At 41.3% G+C, this 27,318-nt stretch overlaps 1 long non-coding RNA gene across 1 annotated transcript; it reads right to left on the bottom strand.

The window, feature by feature from the left end:
• Positions 1-83: 83 nt before the first annotated feature.
• Positions 84-17,252, bottom strand: LOC149874323 (uncharacterized). The gene is made up of 7 exons (XR_016439920.1): positions 17,196-17,252; positions 16,210-16,285; positions 15,987-16,092; positions 14,951-15,075; positions 1,337-1,476; positions 1,019-1,142; positions 84-224 (listed from the first exon to the last, which is right to left on the bottom strand). It is a non-coding gene; the product is annotated as an uncharacterized LOC149874323 (long non-coding RNA).
• Between the last annotated feature and the right edge of the window lie 10,066 nt (positions 17,253-27,318).

Raw genomic sequence — 27,318 nt, 5'->3', positions numbered from 1 at the left:
TCTACAGGGTTTGCTCTAGCTTGTCAGAGTTCAGAATAATGAGAAATACATTACTAGTTGATAATTTATTAGATGCTCTTGGAGCAAAGAAAGGGCAAATACATAGACATTCATCGAATATTAAGCCAGGAAATGCTAAGGGAAAATTAGGGCTTCTTTGCACTATTAACTTGATGGTGGTAGTATCCTCAAGCATTCTACATGCTTCCAAATAGACCTCCCACCTGAAAAAGAAGGGGTGAAATCATATGTGAAGTCACTCTGCCCCTAGTGCTGCACAGTCATGGCTATCCTATTCAGAAGGCAGCCTAGCAAGGCACATGGTGTTTTTGAGGGTGCTGCTGCTGTCTCTTTATTTATTAGATTATATGCTGTCCTTCCCAGCAACAGCTCGGGGTGGTTCAGGGTGATTTCCAATAAGAGATGGAATAATACACCAAAAAGTGGAACTACACGCTTGATCTGAGCCAAAAACTAAAACGTAAAACAAAACTCTCCAAACAATGTTCCCATTTAGCCTTGCTTATTAAACATCTGCCCAACTAGGGAAGCCTTACAGTGCATCTGTAAGATGCTAAGGCTTGGGATCTCATGGGATTTAAGAGGAAAGGGTGTGAGAACCAAGAAAAATACACATTTTCACAACTTTGTGTAGTGATAGTACTAGCACATGGGTAGGTGAAATACAGCCTGTGGGCCAAATCCAGCCCGCCAAGTGATTCTACCCAGCCTGTGGCAGGTCCCTCAAACTCAGATGACCCAGGCAGGAGGAAGCGCAGCCCAGGCCATGGGGACAGATGTACTACCTGGCACAGAACACAGCCTGCCCTATTCCCATATGCAGCTCTAGGACACGTTGGGACCTAAACAATGCAGCAGGGGTGGCATGGTGGCTGGACTTGGTTTTCTGGCAGCCCCTGTGGCAGAGGCTTTTTCCAGCTGCCACTACCACTGTGTCTGCTAGTGCTGGACCTGGTCCCACTGTTTGGGCACCTTGGCCTGTCTTGCTTTCACCCACCAGTCAGGGCACCAGATGGAGCGGGTGGCCGGGGTCTCCATAGAGACTGGCTCAGGACCCCTGCAGGAAGGGTGCATTCAGTTGGGCAGATGGGATGGAGCCACAGGCAAGCAGGGAGCAGCATCTGGGAATGAAATGTATGGACAAGGTCAAGGCCGGGGTCAGGGCTGGGATCATGGGGTGGTGACAGTGCGAGGCCAGATAGGGTCAACTGGTATCTCCCCAGCTTCCCCCTACTCTGCCCCCCACCTCCATCATGGCTATTTACATCAGCACAGACCCCAGAATACCAGGAGTTATGTGCTCCTGGTAACTTACCCTCTCCAGAAGGCAGGCTTCAATGTCCTGAACCAGGTGCAGCTTCCAGACAGTCTTCAAGGGCATCCCCATGTAGAGCACAGTGCAGTATTCTAGCCTTGAGCTTAAAATAGCATGGACAATCATAGCCAGTTTCAAATCTGAAAGAAAGTGTTGCAGTCTTCTCACCAAACATTATGCCAAGGGCACAACTGGCTCTGGTGGAAAGTACTCCTAGCCGCCACCACCACCAACTGAAAACCCAGGTGCAGCAGAGGATCCAGGAGCATCCCAAAGCAGTGAACCTAAGTGACAAGCTGAGGCTGAGCCACATTAGTAATAGGTGTTCCAATGCCCCACTTCCCACGAAGTAGTCTGCCTACCCACATCACCTCCCTCCTTGTCTAGATACATCTTCAAATGGTTCATCCATATCCAATCCTCAACTCTAGCCAAGCACTGGGGAAGGACCAAACCTGTAGGGTTTAGGTCAGGTGAGAAGGAGATAGAGCTGGGTGCCATTAGCATAGTGATGGCACCTCACTTCAGATCCCCACAATCTTATCTAGTACCTCATAACACATTAAGAAGGAGAAGACTTGAGGAATCCCATCAGAAGGGTCCCAAGGGGAAAATGGACATTCACCTATCCCTACCATCTGGGAGCTCCCTACAAGGTAAGAGTGGAACCAGTTTAGAACAGTTTCAAAAGTACTCACAAGGTCATGCATGTAAATACTTTATCAGATCATCATATTGAGGGCTAGTGAAAGATCTAGTGAGATCAAAATGGCACAGTTTCCTCTGTCCATTGCTAAAAAAAGACCGTTGATCAAGGCTATGGTCATAGCCTCCATTCTGTATCCAGGATGAAAGCCAGATTGACAAAGGTCCAGGAAAGTGATGACTTCCTGATGTACCTGGAGCTGTTGGGCAACCACCCATCCAAAGACCATACCAAAAAGCACGGAAGGTTGCAGTGTAGCTATAACTGATAGGTGCGTGACATTTGCAACTTGTCAAAATGGATAATCCTTAATTTAAAAAAAAATCCTTTTGAAGGGTGAACAATGTTAAAACCTGAGTCTCCAGCAAGTTTTTGTTTTTCCTCATTCTGCCCTGCAGTGACCCTATTTTAAATGTTCACCTCCCTAGGCCAAATACACAATCTCACATGCCAAGAAAGGCAAAGCAAGCCTGACACTGTATTATAATCAGTGTTATTCCAGTTGGCTGATTTTCTTGTCTATAATAGGTACGGACACTTCTGATTGCTTCACGTGCTGACAAGTAGAACACATCTAGCAATCCCTGCTGCAGTGGTTTGCTTGGGCAGGATTTTTAAAAAGGGTACAGTTGGCTCTGAAGTCTATTTCCAGTGAGACCAAAGGACATGTTCACAGGTACTTAATTACTAAAATTAAAAGTAAAGGATCTTGAGAGACTTGTATTGAATGGTACAGATGCATTCTGGCAAGGCTTTATTGCATAGTTTGAGTTCCTACAATGTCATGCCAGTGTACTGTGTCTTCATCCATGCAGTACAGACTTATTGCTCTGACACTGTATGATCAAACCCCCAGAAAGTTTAATTAAAAACACAGTTCATTTTCAGTTCATTATGGTTGTATTGGATAGAGTAGTTACAAGCTTTCTCTTATGAACGCTTCTTAGCTTCCTGGCTTTTTTAAAAACAGGTTGTCAAAAAAGGTGACAGTTTTTTGCACCTGCCTCAGACCATGCACGTTTTCTTTCAGTAAATAATGATTCATATCTGTATCAGTCACCTTACTGATACACTAGCCAGTCGCACAAAGTCCCCATGTAAAACTATCGAATGAAAAGAACTTAGATTAATTTTGCTGCTAAATCAGGATTTTTCTGTTTCACTGACATGGCAATATACGGTTGCTTTGCTTTTGTGATTATAGCAGAGGAATCACTGATGATTCATAAAGAAGAACCTATCATTAGTCTTGTCAAAGTGGCAATTTCATTAATTCAAAACAGTGGTTTTGTTGCTCATTTCATTTCTTGGCTTGAATATTTAAAAATGTTGATTTATGCAGTAATTATCATAAAAGACATAGAATTGGTCAGCTTGTCAGGAGGCTGTTGAAGTTTTCAATCCCAAATTAAATTCCTTGCTCACTTTATAATTTAAGGCCAGTTTTAAATGATAAACACTGTTGCTTTCAGCATCTCTAATGCTGCTCTAATAGGGTTAAAGAATGTATAAAATGTACTGCCCTTGGATTATGAGGATAGCTTTAAACACTTTCATTTTTTATTATTTTCTTTAATTGCTATTAATTTTTTGTGATACACATAAGGTTGATATATACTGCTTACAATCAATTTAATTATTTTTTGGGTGGGTAGCAAGGGCTTGTTGGGAAGTCTGTCCATGCTGTAGCTCAGGGGTTGTCAACTGGGGATACGCATACCCCTAGGGGTACTTGGAAAGGTCCTAAGGGGTACGTGCAGACCGGGGGGTACGGGGAAGCTTGTATGTGGTGGCCACTGCCATCATCCACTGCCCTGCACCACCACCCACTGCCCTGCACTGCCTCAAGAGCCACTTTCCCACAGCCAGTTGCACATGCGGCTCTGCGGGCTGCTGATGTGTGGCGTGCAATTGGCTGGGTGCAAGGCCTGTCAGCAGCCCCTGGAGCCACACATGTGACTGGTCATGGGAAAGTGGTATGTGGCGGTGGTGGTGGGTGGTGGCAGTGGCATGCAATCCGCCCCCCTCTCCCCTCACTCCGCGTCCAGCCACTGCCGCCAGAATGGGTATACTTCTTAAAAAAGGTTGAAAATTTGCTTTAGCTCTAAAAACAAACCAGAAGACAACCCCCTAATACTGTTAATAACACAGTTACCACAGAAAAGCAACTTTAAAGAACATACTAAACACAGTCTACAGTGCACCTGGCTAAATTGTTTTTTGAACAATAATTGAGCATATAGCTTTTGCTTTGTATAGCTTAGCTATAAATATGTCACACCTTGCTGTAGAGCAGTGGGTCCCATAAGACTCGAGGTACCCCTCTATAACTTCTGTGACCCAAGTGGCACCCCATTTCAAAAAAACAACTTTTTTATTACTCCTTTTTGTAGAGAAGCCAGGCAGAGAGAGTGGGGAAACAGTCAAGCAGGGACTGAGCCTGAACTTATCTTTCACACTTGGTTTATTTCCTCACACCTCTTAGCACCCATCAAAGGATCTTGTGGCACCCCTAGGTGCCCCAGTATGCTGGTTGAGAATAACTGCTATAGAATCTGAGAAACTTATATTCTTTAATGCATTCACCATCACATCACCCCAAATGACATATTTCAAGGTTGCTCAAGCTGCTGCTTCTAAGTTTTTATTTTTTCCCCACTTTGCTTGCTTGTTTGTGCAAGAGGGAAAACCTTCATGTCCATGAACAAATCAGGTTGGTGTAAAATAATTCGATTCTTTCACACACAGATGTGGAATCTACAGTTCAAAAACCAGGCCCATGCCACAGAAAAGTGTTTATATTATAATGAAATGGAAAAACTCAAAATCTACACTTTACTAAAGTAAACGTGTTTAAGATCCTTTGGTAAAGGAGGAGCTACACAGGTACAACACATGATAATTACTGCCTTTAAAATAACATACTTATATTGATTTCTGTTAAGTCAGCTACCCAGACTTATTGACCAGCTAGGTAAATATTGACGGAAGGTAAACAAAAGTGAGCTTATCATATGGGACAAATAAATCTGTATGTTCATAGAAACATGAAGCCAAGGGTCAGATCCTCTAAAGCATACTTCTAAGCATATGTAGCTGATTGAGAGAGGATCATTCCAGTAGCACAAACCCAACAAAAGTACTCCTATACCTACTTTCCCATGTCAGTGTTTTGTGCCATTCTTCATCTGATTTTTTTTTTTTGGTCATTTAAAAGATTAAATGCGTTTGGAGGAAGCATAATCTTGCTTTGAGGCTGCTCTGTCTTTATGTAGTGGGAGTGTCCTGTGCACATCTGGTAACAATATTGGGGAAGTGCAAAGTCAGGTTTATCTGTGCAAGCAGGCAGAGACATAGAGACTCATCTACCTGACCAAAACTCTATATGGAACAACCAACACTATGACTTGGCCTAGTGGGTGTGGTGCTATGTTTAGTCCAAATGCCGTCATTAAGAATATTAGGAAAACTCCAGTAGAGAACTGAATTGGGCAAGTGTAAATTTTGCCCCGTACACAACTATTTCATAAAGGGAAGATGAAGCTAGAAAAAGGATCATCCGTTACTGAACATAGTGGCCAGCAAGTCTGCTGATTAACATCATCAGTGACATTGTTGGGAAGAGGATATTTACCTTTCAGTGGCTAGTGTCTGCTTCTTGCATGTGTCAGTGAAATTAGAATTGGGCTCTGTCCCTAGAAATGAGCAAATAAAAAGAACCAATATGCTAGCTGAGTTCTTTCTAACTGGTAAATGTTTTCTGAATTGAGAGTATTGATTGAATGATGAGATTTATGTGGGAACCTTAATTTTTCCCATAGAGGAGATTTCTGAATGTAAATTTACCCTTTATTTCCAGAGAGATTTGACTGTATATCTCATTCGCCTTTGCTATGTTCCTTTTCCTTTTTCTTACTGAGGCCTTGGTTCTAGGGTCACTTGCATTCATGCAATCTGATTCATGAAATTGTGTGAATATATAGCAAAAGAAGACAACTATCGGAACTCCAGCTCACCTTTCATTTTCATTTGGGACCTGCAGTTCTGCCTGGCAGGAAGTAAAGTGGTAGCAGCAATACCAGGCAACTCACAGAAGTAGAAAGGAGTCGGGCATTATCCTTTCTCTTTCTGTACCAGCCAGCAGAGCTTGACTTGGCATGGGGTGGGGTGGGAGTTGGGGCGGGGGGTAGCAACAACTCCCAAGTTGGGAGGGACTTTAAATCAATATTTCTCCAGGTTACTTTATTAATTATTTTTAAAAGCCACAGTACACACATAGTATGTGTTGTTAGCAGTCCCTTGATATGAGGATGACAGTCTTCCAAGAAAGAGGGAAGTTATCAGTGAGACTGAAGAGGCCAGGTAGAGAACTGCCTGTTTGACTGCAGACATGGCAAACAATTCCAAACAGAGAGAGTGGATCTGGGTGATATTGGGTCACAACCCTTTCCCTTTGTCTGTCTCATCTGTCTACCTCTATAGTTAGGTGAGTTTGCTTAAAATGGTCAATGTCTTGTTGTACTTCATGATGCCACTGGGGATGATTTAGCGCTCGAGTCTCCCAGGTATTGATGTTAGTAATGCATTTCTTCAGACTGGCCAGCATGGTGTCCTTGAATCTCTCCTTTTGCCCAGCTCTAGAAAGGTGACTATTGGTGAGTTAGGAGTATAGGACTTTGCACCTGCCAGGCCTCGATTACTCGGTCCCTTGCTGCCTTGCCCAGGGGCCTGGTGGTAACCTTCCGCTCTGTCTCTTAAGGGAGTAGTCCTCGATCTTCCGCTTCAGGCGGTCTTGCCCTCCTTATCCCGCCTGCCACGACTTCGATGGTATTTCAGTGGTGGAGGGGTCTGGTTGCCTGACGCTGGCTACCTCCCCAAGGCCGAAGCGTGATGTTCTTCGCGAGGCTCCACCTCCCCTGCACCTCGCCCTAGACCCCGCCTCAGCAGTGTGCTATAGGGGTTGCCACCGGCTGGCCCTCCGCTTGATGTGGGGTCCCTCTGGGTTCCAGCTAGGCTCACGCCGGGGCCCAGAAAGCCCTGGTTCCTTCTTGGCCAGTCTAACCTTTAGAGGCCTTGGCTCCCTCTAACTCAATAGCCCTGAACAGTAATAATACAGAGAACAATGCCAACAAAACAAGCCACACTAGTAGTGAAAAGAAAATGCTAAATTAACCACAAGGCTGGAGGGATCACCTCCCACAAAAATAAGCTAAGCTCCCTATCAAGGGAATATTCTGCCCACGAATTTTGGTCAGGGTCCTGTATCCCAGATGTAGGGTCTCAGTCCCTCTTCCTTTGAGTATCCCCTCTTAACTCCTATGTCCGTCGTCCTCCACCTGCATTGATGACGCCTTTAGCTTCAGCTCTCCTCGCGCCCCTAGGGTTACATACAGTCGAGACACCTGGGTCTTGTCAGGACCAACGGCAGCGTCTTCCCCTGGGCAGAATTCAGATTCCTTCTGTGAGACGGCAGCAACGTTCTCCGGCTCCTCCACCTTCCTAGTGGGCTCTGGAGCTCTTCTCCCCACGCTCTCTTGCTGCCTCTCCTCCCCCTCTGCCCAGTCACTCTCCCTTCTTATCCTCCTGCGCTGGTTCTCCTCCACCGCTTCCCCATCTGTTTCCCCTTTAAACAAACCGCGGCTAATGAGCTGCGCAGGACCCACCGCCGCTTTCCGCTCCGCCACAATTCCTGCAGCTGCTTCCAGCCCCGCCGTGATTCCTGCCGCCAGTAAATTGATTTTGTTTATTCTTTCTTCCCCTTTCCTTTCCCTATGGTGTGCTGCCCCCCTGGGGTCCTCCTTGGATCCTTCAGGGTTCATGCCTTCGCCATGCCCCGGGACAGATTTGTTTTGGTCGCTAGTTGTCAGGTGTATCCTTGCAACATATCCTATCCAACAGAGCTGGTGCCATATAAACATGGCTTCAAAGTTGGTGGTTTTGCTCAAACCAGAATACTGGCACTCATTCTGCTGTCCTTCCAACTGATGTGGAGGATTTTCTGAAGACATCGCTGATGGTAATATTCAAAGGCTTTCAGGTGTTTCTGATATGTTGTCCAGGCTTCACACCCATACATTAGGATAGGAATGACAACTACATGGTAGACAAGAAGTTTGGTCTGGGTCCTGATGCAGCAGCAGCCTTAGCAGAGGGCAAATCGGTTGACCGCCTGGAGTCCTACACTTTATAAAAATAAAAATTAATTTCACTGAATATTTGTATTATCAACATTGTATTAAGATACTTTCACTGCAATTTCATGGATAGGGCAAAGTGAAATTGAAATAAAAAATGTCCAACTTGTTTATAGGTCATATAAATTAAGCCTCTAAAGGGTCCCAAATGACTCTCTTGCCCAGGACCCCAACAACCCAAAGCCACCACTGCCTGATGTCATGGTTATTGAAGACACAATTTCAGAGATGTCCAAAGGCAGCACTGGCAGATTGTATTTAATGTCAAATGCAGTATAGGAAGAGTGTGTATGTAGGGAATTACTTTGGCAATAAGTGTTGCTAATTACCTTTCAAGCATAGGAATAATAATGAAAGGCACAACTAAATTGAAGAACAAGATATGAGGGAACACAGGTAGCACTAGCAAATCAAATTATATTATATAAAAAATGTAGCAGAAATATTTAAATTAGTATATATTTCATTAATTTAAATTGCACATAGTCACACTTCACACTTGTACTGTATTGACTAACACTTCATCAAATGAAGAGTTCCAGAGGTGGATAAATATGGCACAAAAGTATTCAGGCTTTTTAATTTTTTTTTAAGGAATAAGGGTGTCCCTGGTTTTTGTTTGTTTGTTTTGATTTTTTTACAAATGTTCACGTGGCTGGGAAATGGCTGTTCTTTGTGCCATAATCATATTCATTTGCCTTGCAACATGAATAGCTGGGCTGGAGTACTTTTCCTTTACAAGACTTCAGTCATCCAGTCAGGGGAAAGATATCCTTCCATGTGATTTGTATACTCAAGAACAGATGTCTAATGAACAAAGCAACAAACCAAAACAACTGAATCAGAAACAAAACTGGGAAAATAACTGTTTTTTCAGTTTGGCAATTTTGAGAAGTCATAAGATTGTCTTGGAACAGAATAAATGGTTTGTTTTGAAAAATGGATCACTTAAACTTCTGATGATTCTAAGGGGTTTAGCAAAATTTAAATATTTTGTTTGAAGTGTGTTGTTTTTCAAAAATATATCAATATGTTTCACCTTGAAAATGTTGAAGCAAAAAAAATCAGGGGTTTTTTTTTTTTAGAATTTAATTTTTTCTCCAAGTCTAAGACCCCTGACAGACATGAGAGCTGAGGTGGGATCTGATGTGGGATCCTAAAAAGAACACTTCCTGCCATGCCGCAGGAGGTATGATTTTGGGATACCATATCAGATCCCATCATGCCATATTGCCTGTGCAGGGGGAGTCTGATCCTGGGCTCCTGCAGCAAGAATCCCCAATCAGCTGAGGAGTGTTTCCAGGTTCTTGAAAGGATCGTGTGTGCTCCAGGGCCTAGGCTCTGGCCACATGTTCAATTAAAGGCATGATAGGAACCAGGCACAAAGTTTTTACACCTATTTTGTATAATAACTTTATGGTTAATTCCTCATTTTATCACACCATTAATTGGTTGAATGTGGGGAGATCACTACTTAAGACACGATTAACCAGTTAATCTCTGTGTAAAGTCTAATTCAGCAACCAGCCATAAAATCATGAAATGTTTTGGTGCTCCAAATCTTCATATTTACCAATGAGGTTTTGTTCACAGCAGCTCTTTCCATAATCAATGTATGGAATGGAAAACGAATACATGAAAGGTATAGTCTGTTATACACCATTCCAACAGCCTACTGAGTTTTAAAGTGACCAGTTGATTCGCGGCACTAAACTAAAGTATACTCGGCCTTATTTGCCTTGTCCGACAAAGGAGGTATGCCAAGAAGGAGATAAGCTTGGTCAGCTGAGAGACCAGGAACGGGTGTACCTATAGCACTGAATACTATAAACTCTAGGCTACAGCTTAAGGACCAACTGGGTAATCCTATATAAATCTACAGCAGGTCTCCTGGAACTACTCTAAACTATTCCAATTACCAATACCCCTGTAGCCACAATCCAAAAATGAGTAGTTTTATAGTGGTGTTTCATTTCTTTAAACTTCTTCTGTGCTTAACGTTCAATAGTTTCCTGTGATAGGACTGAAATTATGTAAAATTAAACTTGCTGAATAATTCAGAATAAAAAATGATTAGTCAGAATATAAATGAATGAGCATACATATTTTTCCAGTGACCAAAAATGCATTGACTGGAACTCCGTAAGTTTCTGAAATAGTCATGATAGAAGAAATCAAGTTTGGTTATATCTGCAGTGCCAATAGAATATAAAAAACATAAGTACCATACTGCATGAGATCAATGGTCCTTCTAGTCCAGTATCCCATCTTTGTCAGGGGCAGAAATAGATGCTATAGAGGGGCAGCATTTAATTGGATATCTCTAGACTGATTCATCCCCTATTCAATATGCTCTGTGGCATCCACCATTATTGGTTTAGAGATGCCAGAGGAAACATTTCCAACCATTCTGTTCAATAGCCATTAATAGATCTATCATCCGTGAATGATAAATTCAATTTCTTTTTCAGCCTGGCTATGCTATCTGTCTCCACCACCTCTTGTGGCAATGGATTTCATAAGTTAACTACCCATTGCGTAAAAAAAAAAGTACTGTCTTGTTTGTTTGAAACATGCTGTCACCACCTAATTTAAGCAGCTGACCCCTTCTCCAGTGGGTGCCCTTGAACACATATGTGAATGTTTTAATGAATATCGCATATGTGTTTTAATGAATATCGCATATGGTTCTCTTATTAGATGTAAACTGGACAACACTTTTTTTGGCTATACATGAAACCTAAATGGAGGTGACTATTCACAAAGTCATCTTAAATTTTGATATTTAAAAAGGTTTGCCAAATTCCAGAGCAAGACATTTTCAAAAAAACAATACAAGAAAAAAGCAACTGGAGCAGCAGCAACAACAAACGGAATAAGCAAGATGTGCAAAAATTGAAAAAAAATCACATAGATTCAAGGGGGAGAAATAAAGTACCTAGACTTATGTGCCATATTAGGAAGTTTGTTTGCAAAAGTTGTTGACATTGTAATACATGATGATATACAGGCACAAATGTGATAACAAGAAATGAAAAACCACAAATGGTAGGTTGTTTTATGTTAAAAGAGGCTTTAGGCTGTTGAGCTCTGTTCTGAATTTATTTGACATAATTAGTAGACTGGGCATCTGTAAGAAAAGGTCATTTTCTATAATTTCCAAGTGACATACTGAAGAAGTGTTCTGCTGAAACTGGAAAGCAGACAGACAGAATAAGGGATAATGAGAACTTGGAATGGGCACAATTATTAACTGCTACTCAAAAAGTAGAGGCAGGGAGCTAAGCTTACTCTGGCCAGGTTCTGTTGATGTTGGTTAACAGGGTTTTCAGGCAAGCCATGTTTTGGTAGCCCTCCAGACAAAACCAAGAGGGACCCTTTGCATCATAATAAGATCTGAAGCAACAGCCCTAAACATTAACTTGGCACTTAGAGGAATTGCCTCAGGACAGAAATGATTTGATTGGACTGGAACCTGAGCTACCTGAAGTCAGCAAATACAAATATCTTGGAGAAATATGTGCATGCTATTTTTTGAGGGTGAAAAAATTCTAGAAACTAATTGGACATTTCTTCCCAACTAAAATTGAATGTGCGTCCAAATTTTCCCTAATCGGTAAGGATTGTCTCATTAGGCTATATCATTTTAAACTATGCAAGTCAGAAATCACCGTTTACAGGACCACATACAAGAAGGATGCAAATGAAGGTTAAAAATCTGTTTAAACCAATTTTCAGCTGTTAATTGCTAAATTCTAGTTTAAAAAATGGCAAATTTAAGAGAAAGGGGCCTTATTGCCAAATCTAATGATTTGACTGTGTTCAGGTAAGCAATGACCTATATAAACTATGGTTCGGTTATCTGGAAAAGTTGGGATAGAATATGTCAAAAGCACTCAACATCAATCTTTATCATTTAAAAGAATAAGAAATTTCACCATTAATTTAATTGAAAATCAATTAAAACTTAGATTTAATAATATTTTAATTCAATCATTTTTGTAATAAATGTATCATTTGAGGTCCATTTAATGCATTTTCCTTGAGTAGGATAAGGGTCTATAATCTTCTCCTTTGAGGTAGGGAAGGGAGCCAAATCAAGAATATCTGGATTACAGATGGGAGGCACAAATGAGGAGCTAAAGATGGGCCCTGTCTCTTGGTCTTCTCATCTCCTGTCTAGTGGAAACCTCACTGTGTACATGCTTGTGTGCACCGCTAACATGGCTTAGTGGTGCACATAATTTGAAAGAGCAGAACAGAAAACTAGTCACCTTGAGACATCTGCTTTGCGGCATGTAAGAAAATTCAATCCCATATTAACAGCAGCTAATACCACTATTTCTCTCTCAGTGATTGCTCTTCATTGAAACCTTCCCCTGAAAATAAGTTTTGACAGAAGCACCTAGTCATGGAAGCATGATAGTTGGGTGATTCAGAGAGCTGATTAGTGGATTTTACTATTGTTATCCTCATTTCTTACAAGTGTTCCAACAACAGCATAGATTTCATAGACATTAGGGCTCCTCAGAAGATCGAGTCTAGCCTCCTGCCCCAGGGGCAGGAAGTTAGCTGGGGCCATAGGATCCCAGCAAGATAAGCATCCAATTTACTCTTGAAGGTGTTCAATGTAGGTGCTTGAGCCACCTCCGATGGCAGGCTGTTCCAGACCTTTGGGGCTGGGACAGTAAAGAAATTCTTCCTTATGTCCAGCCTAAAACGGTCTTGCAGGAGTTGTGACCGTTCGACCTCGTCATCCCTTGGGGCACTCTGGTGAACAAATGTTCCCCCAGATCCTGGTGGTCACCCCTGATAAACTTGTAGGTGGCCATCAGACCACCCCTGAGCCTGCGCTTTTCCATGCTAAAGAGCCCCATGGCTCTCAGCCTGTCATCGTAAGATCTGTTTTCCTGACCTCTGATCATGTGCGTGGCTCTCCTCTGGACTCTCTCAAGCTTCTCCACATCCTTTTTGAATTGTGGAGCCCCAAACTGGATGCAGTACTCCAGCTGTGGCCTTGCCAAAGCTGAGTACAAGGGGCGAATGACTTCCCGGGATTTGCTCGAGAAGCATCTATGGATGCACGCCAGCATTTAGGTTGCTTTACTAGCCGCAGCATCGCATTGCAGACTTATCTTCATCTTGTGCTCAGTGATGACCCCCAAATCTCTTTCTTCCGTAGTGTTAGCCAGCATAGCACTGCTGAGCCTATAAGGATGCTGCAGGTTTTTCTCCTCATGGTGAAGAACCTTGCATTTTTCAGTGTTAAACACCATCAGGTTCTCATCTGCCCATTTGCTGAGCTTGTCCAGGTCAGCCTGTATCACCTGCCTGTCTTCTGGAGATTTAAATGGGATTTAAAAGAACGAAATCTCCTGCTCCTTTTCCTGGCAGTAGTCAAATAACTGAAGTATCCTCCAACAGGTTAATAAAATCTCTGAGGAGATTTAAATGATATCTTGGGCTGCAATGAGATGTCTAGGAGCATATGACTGAAGCAGCAAAGAAGCAGCACAAATTTGTGGTGTCACAAACTGTACAACCCTGCTCATCTGGACATGGCCATGAAGACCAAACCTATCAACTTGAATTTGTCCTTTTTGTAGGGCTAGGCAGAAGAGACAATATGATAATTGCTCCCAATTTTTAATTGTAGGTATGTTTTGCTTCCTTCATCAACTCTCTCTTCACCATCTTTTCTCTTTTAGTTGTTTATCTGTATCCCCCTTGATTTTTCCTTCCGTGCACACTCTGTTCCAGATATTCTATTATTTTCATTTCAAATTTTAGACTTTCTCCATCTTGCAGCTCCCTCACTTACCTGTTTCTTAAATGACACCTGCCATGTGTCCCAAACCTTGTTTTGATATTATTTAAGTGACCTCTTGATTTTACACCCAGTATCAACATCCCCATTCAGTAAAATGGTTGCTCTCTTGATCTTAACTTTATGAATAAGATGCATGCATTGAAGGATTGATTCTGTACTCTTAATTGTAATCTTCTTCCTTCAACTGGACTAGCCTTTGTGTGTTGTTATTGACTGTAATCTTAACTTTGCCTGCCTACTTTATGTGCTCTAGTGAACTGAATTGTGATTTTGCATGAATAAGAACAGTGGTGTTTGGCTTTGTATCTTTCTCTTTATAAAAAATGTTTTAAAAAGAATTATTTTAATATGAGTCACTTTTTTCTGTTAGCAGGCTGAGGGGAAAAAGCTACCAGTCCCTTGCTGATCTTTCAATAGTTTAAAAAGAAAAGAAAGTGAATAGAATTTATACCCATCTTAGGCCTGATTAAACTTCAATTCAAACTTGTCCCAACCAGAAAATAAATTGCCTATGGATTCTGAACAAGGATTTTTACACAGAGAAAAGGCATGTGTGTGTGTACAGAGAAGTATGATTTATGAATGTATTGATTTCTTTGTTAAATAATGAATTACATGTCTTACCAGAATATTATTCATCAATTTTTTTGTTATATAATTAAATTGTCACATAATGGATTGCACCCACATAGATTCATTAAATATTAAAACCTACATGTGACATTGCTCACCTTTTCTTTGGCTAACCACACATTTTCCCCTGTTCTTTCCATGAAGGTCAAAATTAACCATTCTCCACCCTTATCATAAAATCTGAAATGACTGTTTACCAAAGTTGGGAAACCTATAGAAAATGAACCAACAAAGCTTATAAGTTTACTTACTTTCAGCCAGTGAGTCATGGTGATCCTGACTGCCCAGTCAGCTTTAATCTTAATGGCTAATGAGACTTTTTTGTGATGGAGCCAGTTATTCTATCAAGCATTTCCAGGTGTCAAAGTGAGTAAGTCTGCCAGAAAGGAAGGGAAGGGTCAGAGTGAGATCAGCCTTTGCATTCTGTAAAGACTATTATTCTGTAGAGATCTGGGTCTCTCTAAGCTCCCTGGCTTTAGGACAAGAAAAGGAATAAGAAAGGAATCCCACAGGTATCTAGTACATTGTATTTTCATTACATGAAGAAAAATATAATTCAGATATGAAGAGGACAAAATAACATTCTATCCCCTTTCTCCCTCCCTACAAAAAGGTAACAGGTGAGAGCATTTACATTTTATTTTTAAAACCTGAGTTTCTGTGAAGCTTATAAAGAAGAAAAAAAAGGTAAGTATCAATGTGAGCCTCCCGGTAGCAGTCTGAAACTTATGTTAGAGCCACAGAAAAAGAAAAAAAAATTGAAGTGGACAAATATACTGCTGGATTTTGAGACTGCCATTCTATTCAGGGTAGAATTAAAGATGTGGTAAACTTTTAGCATATGCTTATAGCTCCTGAAGGAAGATTATAAAAAGGATGGAAATAGACTATTCTCTGTGGCTGTAGTGTAAATTCCTAGGAGCGGTAGCCTCGGATTTCAGCACAGGAAATTTAAGTTTGAGGTTAAGAAGAACTTTCTTCCTATGAGGGTGGTTAAGCATTTGAACAGGCTGAACAGAGACATTATGGAATCTCCATCCTGGGATGTTTTTAATACAAGGTTAAACAGACACCTGACTGGGATGAGTGAGTCAGGGGGTTGGACTAAATGACCTCATGAGGTCCCTTCAAGACCTACTTTCCTGTGATCTCACCGAAGTAAAATATTTATGCTAGTCATGCACACGAGTTCTGACTCATAAAAAAATAAAATAAAATAAACCCCACCAGATGTCTACACCTGGAATATTAATTACACTGTAGGTTATCTTTAATAAAATCTTTTACCTTTTTAATAATAAAGCCCTTGGACACTGAACTAGATGAGGCGCTGATCAGATCCAGTATGGCAGTTCCTTAGTTGAAATTTTGTCTCCCTATGGGCAATTTGTTCCTGTTGGCACAAAAACAGAGTTCTTAAATATTCCAAAGTATGTCTCAACCTCCCTCCCTCCCTTACCTTCACAGTTGAATTTTATAAGCCTGAAAGAGCACATTTTAATTACTGTACCGCAAATGCTGAAAACTTTCTCTGCTGTCCTTAGAGTGCTAAACTTCTCTCTGCTTGGAAAGTTGATTGTTGTTTTCTAAAAAGTTACAGCAAGAATTAATTTCTGGATTTTTTGTAAGGGATTTTAAAGCAAACTAAATTTTCATTGATTATTCAGCAAAATAATCTGACCTCACTTTGTGATGTATAATGAATGGAGAACTTAAAAGTTACTTTCTAAAAAAGTTATAGCAAGAATTTGTAGGTGACTTTTTGCAAGGATTTTTTTAATGGGGTAGTCTTTCCCTTTAAGAGAAAACCATCAGCCCAGTGAAAGCCAACCTATGGGGCATATAAATAGAGTAGGAGTGTCATAGTTGTAGAAAAGCAGGACTGGAAAGAACCTCCAGATATTATCTAGTCCAACCCCTTGCCTGAGGTAGGATCATCCCCATCCAAACCATCCCATACAACCATAATCTAAACTCTATGTAAGACTACCCTCATCCCTGATAACCTAACCTACCACTAAGGCCTTTAAAAAGCTCCCAAAGAATAAACCAAGGAGAAAGGAAGCAGATTATGAAATGGCCTGCTTGCTGCATGGAGGGGCTGGATTGCTAGGATGGGGCGAGAGCCAATAAGCTTGTCTCCTAGTGCCCAGAATAGGGTAGAAGTTTTTAGGGTTTTTAAAATTTGTTTGGTACTTAAAAACTATTTTATTTTGGAGGACTGGCTAAGGAGTTCCTCTGGGAGCAAAACCTGCCTGCAGAAGCCAGTAGGCAAAGCAACCTGCTTACAGGACTGTAAAATAAACCACATTATTAAACTGTAACTGTGTTAGTTATCCTGAAAATAGGGCACAGAAGAATTTGTTGCCCTAGGGTGCACATGGACATAATACTCCAATTCATTCCAAGAATGTCAGTGATTGGGAACTGGTTCACATTTGTCCCCAGACAGACATGTCCACACACATGCTGCTAAGGGTTTTTAACAGTAGTCACCTTTTAGGGATTGCACTGCTGCCCAGTCACCATCAGAGCATAGTAGAGTATCCAGACCATCAAACTTTCCAGTGCCTGGAGTTTCTGTAGGATTCCAGTAGAGGGGGAGGAAGACCTGGATTGGCTGGTCACCAAGAAAGACAAAGTTTGTCATGGTCCAACAGTTGCAATTTCTGCTCCGCCTTCTCAATAAATAAATACATTGCATAATTAAAAAAATAATTTACTTTAAAAAAGAGCAGAATTACACTTTACAAAATCTATGGCAGGGGACCTGGCTGGGGATGCACAGGTGTCTGGGGGAAGGGGCAGCTGGGACTCATGATGGAAAATGGATCCCACTTAGCAGGCTCCCCAGTTAATTTGGGGGTGGGATTGGAGGGTTTGCCAGGTGCTAGGTGGGCTTTTTGACCCCTTACTTGTGGTTCTATGGGGACTGGGTGCTGCAGGGGCCCCCAAATATCTTTGCTGCTTTTCAACCCCTTCCCTAAAAGGGACCTTCTTGGTTTTAGCGCCCTACTAGAGCCCTGCACTCTGGAGTTCAAAGCTAATTTGAGGTGGGGAGTGAGAGTGGAGGCATTGCCAGGGAGGGGAGGGGGAAGTGTTGTGTGGCCTCCCACTTGTGGTTCCCAGAGGCTGGAAGTACCAGTACATTTATCCCCACATACAAGATCTTTGCAGCTTTTCAATGCCTACACTGGAAAAAAGCTTGTCAATCCTTCTGCTCCCAACAGCCCCTTAAATTTCAACCCCCTGTGGGAGCCCTGGACCCAGGGTTCACAATTTAATTCTGGTGATGACACACTGCACACTGAGAAGTGGCCAGTTAATTGTTCATAACTTTTTGCCCAGCAGTCTGTTGTTTGCCCTGCAGTTTCCACCCTGCAAACATCTTTATGCAATTTCAGGAATACAGGTTTCAGAGACTTTCAGGAACCCCTGACCCTCCTGATCACATGGCCCAAAGGACCACAAGTAGTAGGGCACCCAGCACCCCTGCTCCATACCTAGCAACCCCTCCACTTCCATTCCAAATTAGCTTGCAAAATGCTGAGCACAGGGCTGTAGCAGGGAGCCGACAAGCTCTTTTTGACAAGCTTTTTTCCAGCATGGAGATTGAAAAGCTGCAGAGACCTTGCACAGGGTGGGAAGGGTGGGGTCCTGATGCATCCAGCCCACTTGTCACCACAAGTAGGGGGCCTGAAACAGGCCAGTGCATTTCAGAGGTTCACTAGCAGACATGGCAAAATACAATGCTAGGAACAGCAAGGTAGTTTCCTTATGTTCCTATTCACATGCCTTTTCAAGAGGTATGCAGAAATCTAGAACTCTTGGTTCAGAAATGATACCTTTTATTAGACCAACTAGGAAATTACAAAAAAAACCCAAAATCTTTTTCTGCAAGCTTTCAGGCTTAAACACACTTCATCAGGCTCTGAGAAAATTAAAGATGCTAAGAAGTCCCCATAGGCAGGAAATAAACTTCATTTTTACATAGAGGGAGCTGGAGATGGAAAATCTATTCCTCTGGGTCCATGAGAGTGTCTCTGTGGACACCATGGACAGTTTTTCCATCTCCAGCTCCTTCTGTGCAAAAATGAAGTTTATTTCCTACCTATGGGGACCTTTTACCATCTTTAATTTTCTCAGAGCCTGATGAACGGTGTTTGAGCCCAAAAGCTTGCAGAAAAAGATGATTTTTAATTTTTTTTTCAATTTCTTAGTTGGTTTAATAAAAGGTAATATTTCTGAACCAAGATTTCTAGATTTTTTTCATTTCTTTTGTCTCAGATCAACACAGCTGTGAAATACATCCCTTTGCAACAGGTATGAACTCACTTATAACTATGGGATAGGGCTCAGGCAAGGGAAAAACATAAGTGTTCACTAGGGCTGCGCGAAATTTCACCAGCCATCTTGTTTCGACACTGTTTTGACTCATTTCAAGGTTGAAACAGCAAAATTGAAAGAAAACAAAAAGTCTTTGAAACACCTCAAAACAAAACGAGGCTAATTGAAATGTTTCAAAAGTCAAAACATTTCAATCTTAGTGTTGGGGTTGAGAAGTCACCCTAGCTGGGATGACTTCCTACCCCTCCCCCCCCCCCCCCCCCCCCGCACTAGATGGGGCTGGGGTTGGGAAGTCCATCATGCTTGGTAAAGGAACTCAGCCCAGTTGGGCTGGGGACATTCAGACCAGCTGGACGGACTTTCCCCAGCTCTATCATGGTTGGGTGAAACGTCAAAACATCAAAACAGCCTCTCTGTTTTGACTCAAAATTCGATACAAAACACTGTTCTGTCCAGACCTCAGAACTGAAGTGGGAACAGAACAGTGCCATTTCTCACAGCCCTAGTGTTCACCCTTTAGTTTTAGTTGCTTTCAGGACTCATTGTCAGGCATATTGGATTGTAAGGGTAGTAGTCGCAATGCTGCTTCTGTTCCCTCACTGGGTTTTATATGTAAGGATCATGTCAGTTCTTTCCTCAAAGGGGACTGTTCAAATTTAGGGGTTTAGTATGAATTTGTAAGGTGAACAAATGATACCTAAAATTCTCAGCATTCCAAGGTTTTGAACACACATTTAATTCCTTAAGTATTTCCAGAAAAAAATTACAGTAAATCAGGCACAGATTTCTGTTTTCCAGCTATCTTTGTTGGTTTAAGCTTCTAGTCTGTGTAGCCTACTGATTGCCAGTTTCTGTAAACTCTTGAATGATGGCTGACCATTTTCCAGTAACTAATTCTACAGATAAGCTTAATATACAGGACTCGATTCTTTCAAAATATTTCAGTCCTTTTTTTTTCTCTATAGCAATTCAGAAGTGAATGGTAGTGTTTGTATTGCCAACTGTTGTCCAGTCTATTCTTACTGGGGAAAAAAAGTCTTCCTTTTCCCACTTCATGTTCCCTTCTGCACAGTGCAGCATCCAGTCATAGGGGAAGCTACAGTTTTGCTCTGTACTGTATTTGTTGAGTTTTCTTAGCTGAGCCTAGAAATGATTTTGCTATCTCCTTTTCTGGGTAGTTTCAAAATACTGTGGTTCATTTTCACTTTTAGAATTCCTCCTAGACAGTCGTTTTCAATCTTTTTAGATTCAACGCACCCCTTGTTAGATGCAAGATGCCCCTCAGAAAATGCTAGCTCTTAATTTTCACTCCTTTTTAAACTACAAACAAGTAAAAGAGCAGTTTGTCTGTTGCAAAGAACTTAGAAAGAGCACAACAGATGAGAATGGTTTTAACACTATGGATTCCTATTTGTAATCTCTGGGTTTAGCTTGTGAAGCATACCATGGTTTGCATACCATGTTTGCGTATCTTGAAGCAGGTCTTAGCACCCTGGTTGAGAGTCCCTGTTCTAAGATATGAACAGATATATTTTATCCTCAAAATCCTCTCATATAGTGTTTTCATTTTGTGACTTGTCCTACCAAAAGATGCATACATTTTTTTGCAGCCATACTGCAATGTCCCCGTCTGTGCCAGTATAAAATCTTACAGGATCTGGAGCATGTAATTCACTCTTAGAACCCAATTTCTAGCTTGGATGAAATTTTATTTACTAATAACAATGTACTGGAGAGTGTGCCTGATGCTGGAGACAGCAGAGCCAGAGGTCTATGCAAGAGGTCTGGAAAAGGACTGGCAAGGAGATTGGGAATTTATTGGTGGATAACAGAAAGAAAACAAACTATGTTTAAACATCTCACATCTTTTAACATTTTGTCATCATTGTAACTTCTGTGCTATAGAATTAAATTTGCTTTATATAAATGCACTTATCCCTAACTCATGGTTTGAAGGCAAGATGACTCTTAAGACCTACCTGTATTGATCACAGTAATGGAAACAAAAGTAAAATGGGGGTTGACAGGTAGAGCGAAGTGCAATGCTTGCAACATATTACTTAGTACTGTTGTCCATGGGCCAGCAAAAAGTGAGGATTACTAAAGACCAGAAGATTAAATTAATTATGAGATTGGCCAAAAACACTACAGTTCATTTTATGCCCAAAGGCTTAATCAAAGTGCATCTACAGTCTCCATTTAACAAAACTGTTCCCAGGCATTTAGCACTTTTCAGGGTGCCTATACACAGAAGCTGAGGCTGCTTTGATGTGCTTGAACAAGCTTTAGTTCAAGAGGCCCCACCAGCATTTTCAAGCACGGGAATGCTGATACACAAGATGCAGTGGCACTTTTGCCCATCCCCCGCCCATGCTCCTGGAGCACATGTAAAAATTTTGGCCCTCAGTTCTTTCATTTGAGCATGTTACTGTCTTAATACTTTTGCTATAGTCTTTTTGGAAAAGTAATGCACTTCAGTGGTGGCACAATCATCCTAAACCATTTCCCCATTAAAACTATTTCTTGTAATCTCATAGAAAGTGAACCACATTGTTGCACTTTGACTTGTCATTATCAAGTGTTGCTTCTGTAAAAACAGAATGAGAAACAAGGTTAAAGAAGTATTGCAATCACTTGTGAAGCCTTTTAAGAATGAATACATTTCCCTAATTATTTAACAGGACACTGATATATAGCTCACATTTTTAACCATTAATTTGCTGTTTTAGCTTCAGGTTGTTTTATTCATTTAATGCTGAACTGTACAAAAATGAAAGGGATTCCCTTACTGCATTACTGATTTGCCACTAATGGCTGGAAGTTACTTTGAATGAGGATTAGAGTTGATTTGATTGTACATTTAAGGCAAATCTTTATTTACAGAATTCAGCTTGAGTGGCTACATTTGGTGCTGGGCAGATATGAGTGAAGAAGGGCAAATTCCTTCTCTCCCAGTCTCCACAACTAACCTGTGGTGATTGTCTGACAAAATTAAACTGAGACTGTCCTGTGGTGAGGAATAAGAGAGTAGAGTTAGGAAGAGACATTGCACTTGTCCCTGGACAAGCTGTTCCTGTGTTTGTCCTGGGACAGAAATATCCTGGGATTGTCATGTACACACATTGCTCTTCTAATCAGGGTTCACTGAACAGCTGAATGCACTGTTGATTTTCTGCCACTTACTCAATTTGCAGTCCTGGTATAACCACTCGGATGCACTTTGTGATGTCCCAGGATAACCTGTTAGGAAGCCCTGGGTCTGGATTTACCACTTCTGTGAACAGTTCTCATACAGTCCCAAGACCCCTTCATTCTCAGTAAGATCCTCTGGGTTATTCTCTGTGCTGGGCAGACATACCCCTGCATATCTCTTTCTTGCAAAGGAGAATTAATTGGGATTGTCAGAAGCAAAAACAACATTATTCCTTTAATTACAACTTTGGCTATGCTGTGGAAGGGGAAAAACCTAGAATATGTAGAACATGTTGTTAAAGCCACTGTGCTGGCCAAATATACTGATGAGCAGTGTGTTCTTTATTGAGGTGAGTTCTATTTGATACATACATCATTGCATTTTTTTGTTTTATATGTGAGAATTAACTAGAAAGCCAAGTAATATATTCAAAAGCAAAAGAAGTTAACACATTTTCCCCCCTCAGAATGACTATAAATTGTGCTGTTGGCTTATCTTTTGAAGAATGATGGAAAAGCATATGGACATGTATCAGTATGGACACAGATAATTTAGAGTGTTGCCTCACACTTCCTAGGTGTGAGTCAACTTATTATACCAAAAATGACACTTATGATTATCCCAGAGATGCCAGTGTGAGAAGGGTGATATTTTATTAATCATTCTATTTTAAAATGCTTTGTATAATAAGGTGCTACAAGAGAATATGAAAAAAATCAGCTGGGAAAAACAATGTTGTCCAGATGAGACTTAGATACAGAAGATCCTGGTTACTAGTTTGTGCAATTTGATAGTCAAAGTAGTTTACAAGGCATTGTGAGGAATCCAAAAATCTGACTGCTCAAATACTGCTTAAACAGTAGTTACACATCTTTCATTTCTATAGATACATATGTATGCTTTATGCAGTCTTCTTTTATTGATTTTGCTGAATAAAGAATTTGTGAACGTACCTATAATTAAACAAAATAAAGAAGATCACAAGAAAAATGAACATTTTTGGAGGGGAGAGGATTTTTATCTGTGAAAGCTCTTAGATAAACAGTCTTAAGCAAAGGTTTTCAGAAATGTCAATTTGTTTCAGATGCTTACAGTTTGGGAGACCAACTTGAGATACTGGGTCTAATTTTTAGGGGTGTTGAACCCTTGCAGCAATAGATAAAGTCAGTGGCAGTTTTAGGACATTTGGGTGCCAGGCTGTATCACACATGATGAGAGCCAAAGCTGGAGGCAGATAAAATTAGCAGAATATATTGATAAATTTGACCCCACGTGCTGATATCAATGGATATTGATTGGGTAGCTCTACATGCCCTCATCAGTACTCTTCTTTCTCTTTGCCAACTGGGACAATTATGTTTTTGTAATATGTAGAAATATCCGTTGAAAAAACCAACCCCCCTTAAGATATTAGTTATTGGTAACTTATGCAAGGTAGCATTTTATCATTACCTGTTGAGATACTAAAGTTACCATAGATCTGATCAGTGTAAGCACCCATATCCCAAATACTTAATATACCAACAAAGTATGATCTGCAATTCCCTAACTCATTTTACTTTGGGAGAAGAAGTCTGAGGCAAATATTCCTTATTTGGCACTTCCAGCGTCTCTCTTCTGCACTGATTCTACCACCTGGCATTGGAAGCATAGTACAGCCTCGCAAACTTGCAAGGAACAGGAGCATGTGCATGCTTATTGAGTGGGGGTAAGGGGTAGAGAGCTGTAGCAGTTAGAGAGCCTTGTAATACCTAGGGGTATAGGATGAGATAATGCATAGGAAGAATGAAAAATTACCAATAATTATAAAAATCCAGTGGTCTGAGTATAAGTAAAATGTTATGGATGTTTGAAGAGCTCTTGTTTCTTTGAATTTTTTCCTTCTCCATATTGTGAAGTCTAAGTCTTGGAACAGTTGCATATATAAGTCTAGAATTAAGTGTTGTAGCTTGGCTTTTCAGTAACTTGCTCCTTGTCTCCTTTTTATCAGTCTTGATAAAAGCAGATCCTGCTTAGTACTGCAGGGATTCTTCGGCTGATAATTAGCAGCTTAGAATACCTGACAAAATCCTGTACATTCAGGTAGAAGCAGGTAGTAGTTATTTCCAGGCCATCAGGTCTCACTGACAAGGATTCTATTTTTACTACAGACGTATCAGCGTGGGATTTAGCATCTTGGCTTCAGAGCAGGTTTCTAATTTAAAAGTCTACCAAAATAATAAATTGTCAAGAGATAATTATTGGCTAGATTTTGCTTTTCATTCTGTGTAGGAGGCTACATATTGGTGCACCACTCTGCGCAGCACAGGGAAGGAACCATGCCTAAAAGAGGCATGACACTCTGCTCAAAATCTGGTTTTCTTACTCCAGGCATGCATCTACATGAGACACTTACTGCAGAGTTGCCTAATTAGTTCTGCAGTAAAGTATCTCCATCTACACATATGGAGCTATTAGGCTGGAGCAAACTAATTCACTCCACTGTAGGTTAGTACTTCTCAATACAAGTACTAGCCTATGGTGGAGTTATTTACCCCATGGCCATGTATGTGTAGACAGTGACCAGGGTTGGCTGGCAAGAGGGTGCTACAATGCAAGGTTGCCAGCTACCTTCCCCTATTTCCCAGCCAGACCCTCCAAAGCACAATGAGCTGGGTTGGAGCAGCCCCAGGTTGTTAGGCTGACCCCCAGGGTTCCCTAGCACCCAGTAAGGACTGAGTCATGGTTAGCCTGACTTAACAGTTAAATCACCAGGGAACGGCAGGAGCCAAAGCATAGGCTGAGTCAGGGGATCAGGAATCAGACAAAATTACCGGATTCAAAGGGAAATCTAGAGGCAGAATCCAAATCACAGGTCAAATCAAGGTTTCAGGAGTCAGAAACTGGTCCTGGAGTAAGGATAAGCCAGGAGATGGAGCCAAAGTCAGAATGTGCCAGGAGCTAAAACTGGAATCAGCAGTCAGAACCAAGTCAGGATATGCCAGAATCCATTGGCTACACGTAGCGGGTGCACACGGATGCACATGAGCGTGGCAGTGCACCCTCTGCCAAAAGCACTGCTGACACTGCTAACAGTGCTTGCAGGTGGTTGCCGCTTGCCATACACCCCCCTCAACCACCGACACTACCGTGGCTGCCTGTAGGATCTCCCCGCTCGGCCTGTCCCTGCCACTGGCAGTACTGCAGCTGCCTGTGGGAGTTCCTCGGTCACCACCAGCATGCCCCCGCTGCTGCTACTACCACCAGTGGGCGGTCACCGTCCCCCCCTCCCAGCCTCTGGGGGCATGCAGTGTTTATGCCAGAGTCAGACTCTACCAGGAGTCAGATCTGGAATCTGATGAACAAACAGTCCGAGAACAAGTTACCAGATCCAAATCTGTTATATCTCTGTAGCTGTACCACCCAGGGTACAATGTAGCTCTAAATGTCATGTAATAGTTACTTACCGTATGTCTATAGCATCATAAGGGCACATAACTCAAGAGCCAAAGTCTAGGAACATAGCTGAGCAGGGTCAGAAGTCAGAGAACTGGAGTACAGGATTCAGAAAGGCTTATCACAGCAGACCAGCTGGTTTATTAGTTGGGTTAGGGCTGCCAGTCAGAACCCCTAGGCATGTGTAGCCAACTAGGCAATTAGCCCAGGGTGAGCTTCCTGTTAGGGCCTCTGACAACTACTTTTCTTTCTACCCCAGCTAAGTTCCTCTGCTATTTTATTACATATGGTGTAGGATATGTGGAACATACTGTCTTTTCATAGTCAGTTAACTTATAAACTCTTTCTAGAGGGGACCATATATTTACTTACCATGTCGAAAATCATGTACCATTATGGTGTTACAGACGTATGGTAAATAACTATTACATGAGATTTAGAGGTACGTTGTACCCTGGGTGGTACAGCTACAGAGATGCAACAGATTCAGATTTTTTTCTTGCATCCTTTCATAGACCTGTTCCTCCCCTCCTCTGCATGCAAACTCCACCTACCTTTTTGGGGTGGAAACAGTAGTGGGGTTTGTGGAAGTTATTCCTGGGGCATAATAAACATGTTTTTTCTGCCACTGATTGGAGTCTTCATGGGTGCACAGTTCAGAACACAGTCTAGTTCTATAAGTGCACCTAGAGGTATATCACTATTTCTGAAAGTGTTATTTATTTGTGTGGAAAGTAGACATGGTACCTGCCACAACAAACATAAAAGATAAATTAGCTAGAATGGGACAAAACAGAAAGCTGAAAGCTGCAGGAGATATGAGGAAACAGGGAAGGAGAAATATGTACAATATGTGATTGCATAGCTGGTTCATAACGTCCTTCCGGATCCCGGTAAACTTGCAGCAGTTATAAGTTATCATGCTCTGAAACTTCTTTGTTAGAAGCTCATATCTATAAAAGGACTTTCTCACATAGCACGGAGACCTAATCTCAAAAACAAAAGGAAGAGACAGAGGTGATATGGGGCTTGTCAAAAAAGTTCAGCAGAAGCAACTGATAATCATGAAAGAATGATGGACATCAATAAATAGTATTTGTTTAGGGAGAAATTGTATTGAGCCAAATTCCACTTCTTTACAGCAGTAAAAATCTCAAGTATTTCTGACAGTGATCTGAGATTTACATTAGTGTAACTGAATTTTCATTTTTATGAATTTATGCATTTACAGTGAGTATGTTGTGTTTGTTATATTAAAGAGCCAAACTTTATCATGCATAGATATTCTGCATCTGTCCACACAGTTTCAATGTAGTAATCTTAACTAACATACATTCTTGCTGTAACTGCTATATTTTTCCAAACTATGAATAGTACTTATTCACACAAGTGCTCCAGTTCAACTGTAAATTGAATTTAGGGCTCATATCACAGGTTTATGCTTTTAGAAAATAGCTCTCTTGTATTACAGACATCTAAGTTGTAATATGCATTCAGTTAAATAACCAGGGTTATTTATATGACTTTCTACAGCTCCAGACCTGAGTTTTGCATTTTACACTATTAAAATCAAGTATTGGATACAATTATTAAAACCACTTAATGAAAGTTTTAATAAGTTACTTGAGTTCCAGTGGTCCCTTT

The sequence above is a fragment of the Crocodylus siamensis genome, chromosome 1 (assembly GCF_052110815.1).
Source record: "Crocodylus siamensis isolate JL-2025a chromosome 1, ASM5211081v1, whole genome shotgun sequence".
NCBI classification, from domain to species: Eukaryota; Metazoa; Chordata; order Crocodylia; family Crocodylidae; genus Crocodylus; species Crocodylus siamensis.
Note: the sequence above shows the minus strand (reverse complement) of the source record. Positions and strands in the feature narration are given on the sequence as shown.